At 42.2% G+C, this 11656-nt stretch overlaps 1 pseudogene; it reads left to right on the plus strand.

The window, feature by feature from the left end:
* Positions 1–819: 819 nt before the first annotated feature.
* Positions 820–8591, plus strand: LOC129680611 (proteasome subunit alpha type-3-like; annotated as a pseudogene).
* The last annotated feature ends 3065 nt before the right edge of the window (positions 8592–11656 follow it).

The following is an 11656-nucleotide window of genomic DNA, read 5'->3' on the forward strand; positions in this document are numbered from 1 at the left end:
CACCTGCCTTTCTCTCTCTCTCTCTGAGACTGGGTCTGTCTGTGCAGTCCTGGCTGTCCTGGAACTCACTCTGTAGACTAGGCTGGCTTTGAACTCATAGAGATCCACCTGTCTCTGCCTCCTGAATGCTGGGACTAAAGGCATGCACCACTGCACCCAGCTTCAGCTAGCATTGTTAAGCAGCCCAAGCCCACCTGCTTAGGGCTGGCACTGCGCACTGTAGCCTGGGCTACATATGCCAGTTGGAAATTAAGAATGACATGCCCACAGGCTGATCTCTTTGAGGTAGTCCCCTGATTGAGGTCTCTCCAGATAATTGTGGGCTATGTCAAGTTGAGAGCTGAGGCTAACTAGGAGAAGATTCATGATCTAAGGCACCAGTGTTAAATTTTGGAATACTGAGAGAGACTGAAAGATGAAAATATTATTTTCTTCTGCACAGTGAAGCCTGGCACTGTAGCTGCTAGCTCTGTACAGGGCAGGGGTCAGTGTTGTGGTTCAGTGAAATAAACTTGTACTTTCTCCTGCCTCTAGTCTCAGGACTTGGAAAGGGCTGAAAAATCCCCTTGTAAAGGTCAAAACTATCATGTCTTTCAGCAACATGGAGGCCATCCTTCAAGCACTTGGTTCTCTCGATAAAGTATGAGTTGTAATGATTTATCCACGAGTGAGTATTTGTTGCCCTTTTGTGAAGTCACAGGCCACTGCTTTGTTTTTGTGTCTTCTTGTGACTATACTGATTCGTGATCTAAACATAAATCACAGCAGAACCTTCTGGGAGACAGTGAAGGATGCGCTCAGGGGCTCCTGGCTTTTCCGATGGTGGCCTTCGGCAGTGGAGGTCGCACTGAGTCTTCTTCTGTGACAGAAGCCCAGAGAAGTGGAGAGGAAAATGCAGGTGTGTAAGCTCATAACTACTTGGTCACCCACATGTCCTGCCCTCCTTTGATCCTCAGCCTGAAGCCTAGTCCTCAGCACACGCTTGACTGTGGGTTCAGGGAGGCCTTCTGTTAGACGCAGCTTCCATGTAACAATGCCTAGCTTCCTTTTGCCTTCACTTCCCTTCTCCTGGCTTTCCCTTCCCACAACCCTCTCCCTTCCACAAGTGCCCCTGTTGTGGGAGTATTCATTGGAGAAGACTTCTTAAACATGGGTTTAAGACAATAGAAGGTCTTTATTAGCCAGCTGGAGACTACGCTGGGCGCTCAGGATCCCAATGTAGCCCTGAGCCTTTTTCAGGTTGAACATTTAAGCAGAAAACCCATGTTGACATACTTTAGTTAACAAGAACAGTGAGCCAGAAGCAGAAGTACAGAAGCTAGAAAGCAAGGTTAGTACATTTGAGACTTTCCCAGAGCTATGGACTTTGTTTTCATTCATGGCAGATAGTACTGTGGACATGCTGAGTTTTACAGCCTGAGTGGTGCTTCCATCATGGAGTCAGTTGTGCTAAGGGCTGGGGCCCTGGCCCCGCACCCCCCCCCCCACAGCATCTGGACCATCTCTTCCCACTCACAAGAAATATGAATGCCTGTATCCTTTCAGATTTCACATAGTAAAAATCTTATTCCCAAGAAAATAGAATTAGGAATTAAAGTCTTTGGGATTAATTAGATCATGCATCCCGTGGGGTTAGCACCCTTATGGATGGGGCCTGAGCCATACTGAGAACATAGGAGGTCTTGAGCAACACACACACACACGCATGCACATGCACACAAGCCAGAAAACAGGTCCTTACCAGGCACTGGCCCTGATGCCGCCTTGCTTTTAGACTTTGCAGCCTCTGACTTTACAGAAATCAATTTCCACTGCATAGTCAGTCACCCAGTCCGTGACAGTTTGTTGTGGTAGCCTGTGTTATTTTCCTCTCTCTTATCAAAACACCTGATAGAAACAAGGTGTGGGAAGAAAGATTTATTTTTGGCTCCGGATTCCAGCTCTTCTTAGGGGAAGGTTTGGATGGAGGTTCAGTCTGTGGCAATGAAGCATATGCTACTAGCTTGGTACCTGTCTCTAGAACCAGGGGGCACAGTAATTGCCTTCAGAGACCAGCAATCCCCAATGACTCATTGCCACAATCTACCCCACAGTCTTTCAAAACAGCACTACCAGGCAGGGAGCAGGTGTTCAAGACAGGAGCCCATGGAGGGCATTTCAGAGTCTCCCCAAACACGACCTGAGCAGACTGGCTCACTGGCTGCTGGTAAGGGGTTCTACAGAGCTTTGTCACACTGCACAAGCTGGCACCTGCAGAGCCATGTTCCATTGCCACACGGCCCTGCTCAGAGCCGTCTGCTGGTCCTTAATTCTCTATTGCAGGCTCACCCCCAGCTCCTGGCAGAAGTCGTTTCCCAAGCCCACGCTCAAGCTAAGGGCTCTTCCCTCTGGGATTCTGCCTGTGAATTCCCTTTTAACATCTTTATTCCTACACCTACTTGATGTTCTTTCCATATACATGCCCTTTCTACTCCCCTTACCCTGCTCTGCCGACTCCTCAGCCTCTCGTTACCCATTATCCCAGGGGCGGTATTGGATTTCCTCTTTGAAGTAGAGGGTGGTTTCAGCTTCCCTGCCTGGTTTTGACTGATGGAATCTCCAAGGGAGACCAGCACTATTTATAATCTCTTTGGAAGTGAGGGCTTGGAAGGCTTGGGAGGTCAAGGGCCAAAATGCAGGCCTCACAACCATGGGTGTGGGGACGGGAGTGGCTGTGCTGATTGGGAAGTGGCCTCAGATACCAGGAATCTGGAGTGGCTGTGCTGATTGGGAAGTGGCCTCAGATACCAGGAATCTGGTTTGGTTCTCCATGGACAGAGCCATGCTTCAGAGAGTGCACCTAGTCTCTCAAAAATGTCTTTTTTCTCCAAGGTCTTAGTTATACTGAGGTAACAAAATGTCTTTGTAATCTCTCCTATGAAAGAACCTAGACATGAGGTTGTTCAACTACAAGTCAGCCTGGGTAGCATAGGAACACACACACACACACACACACACACACACACACACACACACACTCTCTCTCTCTCTCTCTCTCTCTCTCTCCCACACCAAACACTAGCTAGAAGACAGCCTTTATTGGTATTTATTCTGTTCTTGTTCTTTTTAATTCTGAGCTGTGTCTTCAATTTAGCTATGAATTCCATCATTAATAATTTTTCCTGCACATCAAACCCGTGTTATTGCCACATAACTACTACTCCACGACATGTGGATTCTTTTAACAAATGGTTTTCACGATCTTGTATGTTCTGGGGTAACATAATTATTTTTCCCTCAAGTTCTTTGCATCAAATATACAAAATGAATCGGTAAAAAAAAAATCATCCACAGTCATGTAGGATTTCCTTTATACATTTATGCAAATGACTGAGGCAAGATTATTTTTAATATTTAATTATGCTTGCAATATATTTATCTGGCTTACTGATATATTTAATTATTAAAATGTAGGTTTTAGTCTCAATGCTAATGTGCTTTTACATGTAAACATTCTCTGATTTATTTATATTCATCCAGTTCAAAATATTCCTGATTTCATTAGACACTTTGCAGCAGTTGCAAACATGTGGATTTATTTCCTATAATTATTCTCTGAGTTAAATAGTGTGACAACTGTTTAATAACATTTATGCTGGAAAAGGAATAAAAAAACCAGAGATAACTTCAGTACATGGGAAGATATGCAAATATGATACCATTTGACATAAGGGACTCAACTGTCCATGGATTTTGGTGTCCATGTGTGGGTCTTGGGATCAATCTTTCATGGCTATTGAGAGACAATTGTGTTACTATCCCAGAGCTACTTAAAGTAGACTAATGCGACTTGCAGAATTCAATTTCAATCGTAAACTTTGAAACCACATCTTTAGCTTTCTGTATTTCTAAATGTGCATAGAACTATGCAAAGCAGAGGTGCTGATCAGCTTGTCGAATTGCGATGAGTATGTATCATTTTATGCTCGTTGGTACGAAAATGTTCCTGCATTTTACAATTTTGGGGAGAAGTCTACTAAGCATGTAAGAAGCTGCATGGATTATGATTAAATTAATGGGTTCTGAAGGTCAGGTATGAAGCAATTACACTAGAAACGCAAAACCTGAACATTCATAAATTTTTATAAAGTTTTAAATAAGTAAATGTTTATTCTTTTTTGGAGCCCCTCCCATTCTTGGGAATTATTCTCATTTTTTTCTTAATAAACCCGTATTTGCTCTATTTTACTGCATTGCTGGTTGTTGTTGTAGTGTTTTATAACTGAGTGTGGTTAGGGACTGCTTTTCTCCCTTGGCAACCTTTGTGGGACTTAGTAATGTCAGTCAGTGTGGCTAAGGTTGTACAGAAGCCTGGACAACCTACTGGCCGCTACACCACTCAAGTAAATGGCTCCCTCCCCACAGCAACCACTAACAGCCTCTCATTCCCGAGAGAGGGACAGGGCCTCAATAGTCCCTCCCCACCTCAGGATGGAGTGCTGACAGCCCAGTCTTGTATAGGTCTTAGGTCGTTAATCACAGCTGTTGAGAGGTCAAAAGTGCAACCGCTGAGTCATGCCAGAAGACAGCTCCACACACTCTGCTCGGTCCGACAGCTCTTACCTTCTTTCTGCCTCCTCTCCTGTGATGTTACCTGCCCAGAGTTGGGGTGATGCTGATGTGCTGTTTAGGGCTGGCTGTACAATACTGACTTTGTATAAATTACAGAACCTCTCAGTCCCTCGTTGTAGAATGAGGAGAGCAGCACCCCAGACACCATAGGCTTGCTATGACTACTAAGTGAGCTCAGCTCTGTAACAGATTTCTGTCTCACATCGAGCCAGTGTCATCAATTATTCTTTTGAATTGTAACATGTCAGCTCATCATTTGATATTGGATTTTTTTCTACCACACGAATCAACAAAGGTGATGACATTAATATATTTATGGAGGAGGAAAAAAATCAACAACATGAAGTACTTACCCAACTGTTGACGTCAAGCTTTGTTTTAGTGATGTCAACAGAATTCATCCTCCCCTGAAACCGGAATAGACTCTTGTTTCTTTGGGTAATTTCTGAACAGGGGTCCTTAAAGGAGGGAGTGGGTATCTCCCCTCACCTCACAGCTGCCTCGGTGGCTCTACATTCGTTGCATTGGCTTCTCACACCAAAAAAGTGGTAAGTTTCCTATTGGTGTTTTTGCACCCTGGAGGGAGCTGACTGTTGTCCCCAGCTAAAGAGAGCAAAGAAGCACGGAGAACCAGTTATAAGCCACCCTGCCTTCATCTTGGGCTTGAAAGCTATCACATAGTAAAGACAAACTAGGTTCATTCCTGTTTGTGATCAACTCTCTGTTTCTCAAGTATTGAGCTGTGCCACACCTGTAACCTTAACTGCAAATGGTTCTGTACTTCCTGCTCCAGGAAACAGCAGCTATGCCCTTGTTTCAAAAGGTTGTTATGACCACCGATTGTTCTGACCACCTTGTTATGAGCAGCTGGCAACCATGTCTTTGTTTCAGCAGGGTGTTAGGCTTATGTTCTCCTTCTATAACTGTCCATTGCATGCCAAATCCTCTGCTTGGAAAACACCTGTTCCTGAGCTATTAACAATCTTCCCTATGTTGAATGCTGACCTCTTGAACCCTACCTTACGGAGAAGCAGCCCATGTATATGAATAAAAAAGCTTGCTTTAATTAATTTGGTCATGATGATTTGGGTCAGCCTTTCTCTTCAAATTTGTGGGAGTAAAACCTGCTCAACCCTGGTGGGTTCTTCCAAGTGGAGACTCCCTAGAGGATATGCCTCTTTTTAATTTTTTTGCTTAAAGTTTAGACTTCTTATCTCTGAAATGGTTGGTATAATGCAAATTAATTTGGTCATGAACAGACATGGAATTGCTTTATTTCATCTAAAATTGAACAATTTGTTCATTGATTTCTTAATTTAGCTTATGGCATCTTCTCAGCTGTAAAATTTCCAGGGTTTTAAACTACTGATATTCTCTACCACGTGTCTCAGTTTCTAAAGCATATTAATCACAATTGTTTTAAACATTATAGTAGACACTTCCTGTGTGCAGATCCATCTCAGATCTGTTTTTAATGAGGTAATAATTTCGTCATCAATTAAATTTGAAGGCCAGATGCCTAATGGAGGATATAGTCTGTTTCTTCATTTCAATTATTCCTTTGGCCAAAAAAATCAGCTTGTTTATTCTCTTCCCCTTTCTCATTCTAGAAAGTGCTGGTTATTTTATTTTATTTTATTTTATTTTACCTTTTTCTAGTTATTGTCATCCATTTTAAAACTGAACTCAGTGTGAGTAGGCATTTCTGGATGACCTTGAAAAGCTTGCTTTTATGTGTTGTTGGTCGCCTCTGTGCTGTCAATACAGTGATTAATTGTCAGTCCTTCTCTTATTTTCACTCCCTCTTCTTAGACACACTTTCTTTGCCTGGTTATTAGAACCTTGAAAACCCTTTGTTCACCACTCATTCTTGCTCCTTCTCTCCCTCTCTTACTGCTGTTCATTGTCCCTTCTTTTTTCTCTGTTCTCTTTCCTTCGTCTTGAATTGGTACAGCTCTAAGCTCTTTGATCCTGTTCTTTTCTCACTCCCTTGGTGATGTCAATTTGTCTCTAGGTTGTCTATGTTACAAGCTCAAAAGCTATATTTCCAGCCCAGGGCATTTTTCCAAACTCCAAGCTTGGGTACTGCTATCTAGACTTGATATTTGCACTTGGGTAGAATTGGCATATTGAGCCTGGTGCCCTGTCTTCAGCTGAACCCATCCATCCCCAGTAGCTCCACTAGAGAGAGGTTACCTGTGTGTGACTTTTTCACCATTCCAAAATTCTCAGTCCTCCCCATTTTTAATGAATGAATTACTTAATAAACAACTTTTTTTCATCTACTTACAAATATTAAGGTTCAATCTCTCAAAATAAACAGTTCAATGGTCCTTAGGAACAGACTTGTGTAGCAATCCCACAAACTAGTTTTGGGATGCTTTCATCATCCTAAAAAGGAATCTTACAACTTTATTATTAGTGACGTCCCATCCCAGTATCTGTTTTATGTCTTTGATTTCAATCCTGTCACTGTTTTGCTTTTAAATATGGGAATGCTAGGCATCTTGGGTGTTCAGTAAAGACTATTTCAGATTCCAGACACTGGAGGGAGATTTTCTGGCAAGCATCTAGCCATATGATCAGCCATGAAAGCCAGTTTCTCATGCGCTAATCAAGACTGAGTGACTTTTCTCCTTGGTGTGTTCCTGAGGACGAGGCTGTCTGTGGCCCCTTCTGACCCTGGCGCAGACTCTGGGATGTCATTCATGAGAGCATCTGCTGTGCTTTCCACAGGCTCTCTTCTGTGGAGTTTGTATCTTCCTGGATCCAGTGATTGTGAAAGTTGTAGGGGTTCTCCTCTCTATCCTTTTAACTGACAAAAGAGAGATGAGCAGGAGAAAAAGCTCATTTACATTTTCAGTTCATATGCTCATAGGTGGGCTCACTGATGGTGAACTCAAAGGAGAGATTAGAATTTGGAGTTTATACTTCACTTAGTGGGAAAAGGCTTGGAAATAAAGGCCCTATGAGATTCTTATGGGAGCTGATAGGCTTTTTTTTAAATTAATTTATTTTTTATTAATTACAGTTTATTCAGCTGATAGGCTTCTTTACGAGATATTAATGGTTTTCCTGGAGAGCAAATGTGAGATAAGAAAATTTAAAACACCTGCTCACAAAATTATAATTTGCAGCCTCAGGCCTGGAAGCTCTCTGCGACCTGCTGGGTTAGCACCATGAGCTCTGCTGGCACTAGGCATATGAGCTGTGTCAGCCTCCACCTTCTTTCCTGATGGGAGAGGTTTTCAAGTTGCCACGAAGGCTGTGGAAACAGTAGTAAGCTATTGGATCAGTTGTAAAGACGATGCTGTCTTTGGGGTAGAAAAGCTGGTCCTTTCTACACTTTATGAAGAAGGCTTTTCAGTGTTGGTCAGCATGTTGGAATGGCAGGAGCGGGGTAGAAGCTCTGGTCCTTTCTACACTTTATGAAGAAGGCTTCTCAATGTTGGTAAGCATGTTGGAATGGCAGGAGCGGGCCTGCTGGGAGATGCTCATTTGTTAGCAGACACAGTAAGAGAAGTGTCCAGCTGTAGCTCTAAATTGGCTGTCACATTCCCAACATCCTGCAGACAGAGTGACCATCCATACGGGCTTACACACACGTCACTGCTCTCAGACCCGTGGCTTTGGTTCCATGCCAGTGTCTTACAGTGGGACGATGGTGTGCAGCCGTGCGTGGTTGACCCATCAAGTGTTTCCTGTGGCTACTGGGCTGTGCCATTGGCAAAGCCAGGCAAGCTGCGTGGAGTCAGAATAGAAAAGCTTCAGATGCACGGAATACCTACTGTGGTGTAGTCAAAGAAGCTGCAAAAATAATTTACATAGTATCTGATGAAGCTGAACTAGATCTCAGCTGGGTTGGTGAATTAACTAAAGGAAGACATGAACTTGTTCCAAATAATAGAAGGGAGGAAGCAGAGAAACAGGCTGTGGAGCCTTTGAAGGAAGAAGGTGGATCGGATGATGACAATATGTGAATTTCTCGCCATCTCTTCTCTTTTTCATTTCTACGACAGTCCCATATAACCAGCACCATGGATTTTACTTACCCACTGGCCAATTCTCATTATTTTTTTCTTATAAACATTCAGGTTTTAATTAATACACACTTGAAAACATTGTTGGATAATTGAGGACATTTGCTTAATATTAAAATGTAGATTCATATTTGATTAAAAATTCTTAGTACTGGGGCTGGGGAGACAGTTCAGAGGTTAAGAGCATTGACTGTTCTTCCAGAGGTCCTGAGTTCAATTCCCAGCAACCACATGGTGACTCACAACCATCTATAATGAGGTCTGGTGCCCTCTTCTGGCCTGCAGGTGTACATGCAGGCAGAATACTGTATAAATGATAAATAAATAAACCTTGAAAAAAATTCTTAGTACCAAGATTGAGGCAAAAGAATTGAGTTCACAAGTGAAAGTCCTGCCTGGGCTGTACAGAAAAAAAAAAGTCTTAGTGAATATACTATACAATATGTATGAATTTTATAATTCAAAATCGATTTTGTTTTATCTAGAATTAAAAATATATATATTTGAAAAAACAAACAAAGAAGAAAGATTGGTGTGCCTCTCCATCTCCTATGTGGTAGGCAACTCCCTGAAGAGGGAGTTTGTGGTGGGTTTATTCCCTGCTTCTTCTGCGAAGAGACTACATGACTTAAGACAGTTTCCATTCTCAGAAATTTCTGCTGTAAATCAGACCAGAAAAGCTATGAAAAATCTTTGTTCAGCTTAAAACAGTATTTATACTATGCTGAGCAAAGTCTACATTCAGGTTCTCAGGTACTTGGTGTTGGAAAAGCAACACCAAATCATCTATCGATTTTTTAATTTTATAAATCCTCCATCTCAAGAAATCTCCAATGCCTTTTCACAGACCTAAAAAAAAAGTTTCATCTAGTTTTTTGAGGTGTTTTCGGCAGGAGGTTGGTTTAAAAATGGCCACTGGGCACTAAGAATTTTTAATTAAACATGGATCTACATTTTAATATTAATTAATTACTTTGCCACTGCAAGAAGCAGACCAATTTTAGGTCATCTGAAGGATGCACACAGCTCCTGGGTAGTGGCTCCTCTCCAGACCTCCAGGTTGACTTCTAGACGACCTAGGCTGTCCGGGTTTCCGCAGGAAACAGTTTCTGGCTCAGTCAACTAGGTATGGCACACACCCTGTTTTCCTTAGCGACTCACCGGTTATCCTCCCTTGGTGGGGCTTCCACAGAAGGAAGAGACCTTGCAAAACCACATGGTGGCCCTTGCTGCTGCTGGGTAAGACAGACAGACTGTGGACTGGGGGCAGCAGTGGCGGCCTTTCTGTCACAGCAGCCTCTGCTCCACTTACGTCTTGGCTCTCTTCCTGTTGCTCTGATGCCCTCTGCTGGTTCCAAGGCCCTATGTGCTTAGTATATTTAGCTTTTAAAAATTCCTTTAGTTTAACCATTCCTTTCAAATCTAGTTTCCTCACCAATGAGAACTGATTCTTGCATACAGGTTTTATATACGATTAACAAATCATTTTGAAAGTTAGGATTAACAAGTTTATCATAACATGATCTGCTTATGCATTGGCTCTGCTGGTTGTATTTTTTAAAAATCTCTATTGGAAGCTGATAATGCTTTGAAAAAAAAAAAAAGATAGCTTTCTCCACTTGTAAACTTGCCTTTTTAAAATGGTGCTCACCCAGGTGATGATAAGAATTCTTCCTAATTGTCTAAGAAAGCCAGCTGTCTCTAGAATGATGCAGTCCACTCAACAACCCGACCTTACCCACATCCTCAGCAGCTCTAGTAATCTGTAGCTAGTCTGCCTTCTTTTCCACACACCAGACACCCAAGTTCAGACCTCAAAGTTATGCATCCAACAGTGGCGAAATGCTAAGCGATTTCTATAATTAGAGCATCCCTTCAGGAAAAGCAAAGTCTCCCATCGGGCCCTCCCCAGTAAGTCTTATTTCAACAGCATTCACACTTGTTGCATCTTACCTCCAACTCTAGATTTACACACACCCTGTGTGGCTGAGCATCTTGGGATGTGATTCTGAGCACTCCTTTAGCTTCATGGAGTGCCTCAGATAAGGCTAGGCTTGAAGTTCTGCTTATCAATGGCCTCTTATTTATAACGAACATGCTTGAGTTCAATTGCTGGGTTAAATGTTTTGTATGCATCAGATTGTTCCATTCTGGTGGCTCTATTTCACAAACAAGGAAAGGAAGTTCCAGCAGGGTCACAGCTTATTTAAGTGACACGGGAGGCTGTAACAGGAAAGTGACAGGGCTGCATTCAGACACTTTCAGCTCTAGAGCCTTAAAGTTGTTGCTATGATGGTCTTTTACTTAATAGAACCCTTCCTTATGTTTCACTATCCCTTTCTCCACACACCCCTTTCTGTTTTTAAAATAAATATTGAAATATCAAACGGGAAAAGAGAAAGACGTCAAGACATTTATAATTTCAGAACATTCAAACCAGCTGAAGATTTCAACAGAGTTGACATTAACTGCCAACATGAAAAATTAATAGTTAGCAAGAGAAAAATATTTACTCTAATGCTTAAAAAGCGTCTAGATCTTGCAAGCACAATAGAGAATAAGACAGTGAGTGTTGATAGCAGTAAAAGGGGTAATTTATTAAAAAAACAAGAATAAGTTATACCAAAACATCTCAAAAAGAATATCAAGTCACAGATAGAATGCACAGAGATAGTGCAAAAACCACTGACTTATTCATGTACCATTTCTCTGTGAGCACTTACTGTTACGTTCTGGGTGCAGGAAACATAAAACAGCCAATGCTTTCCAGTTTAAAAAACATATACCTCAACTGTTAGGTGATAATAAGTCCTACGGGGGGAATTATGAAAAGGGAAACCTTTTTGTCTTGGGTGGGGCTGTTTTGATAGAGTCATCAGTATGGTTTTGCTGATACTGTGACTTTGCCAGAGAGTTGAAGGCATGTGGATATCGAGGGAACATTAAGTGCGAATCTTTTCAGGCTGGCGCTGTGTGACCTATTTCAGGAATGTCAAGAAGCTACT

Source organism: Psammomys obesus, unplaced genomic scaffold (genome assembly GCF_907164565.1).
Source record: "Psammomys obesus unplaced genomic scaffold, mPsaObe1.curated_primary_1811, whole genome shotgun sequence".
NCBI lineage: Eukaryota > Metazoa > Chordata > Mammalia > Rodentia > Muridae > Psammomys > Psammomys obesus.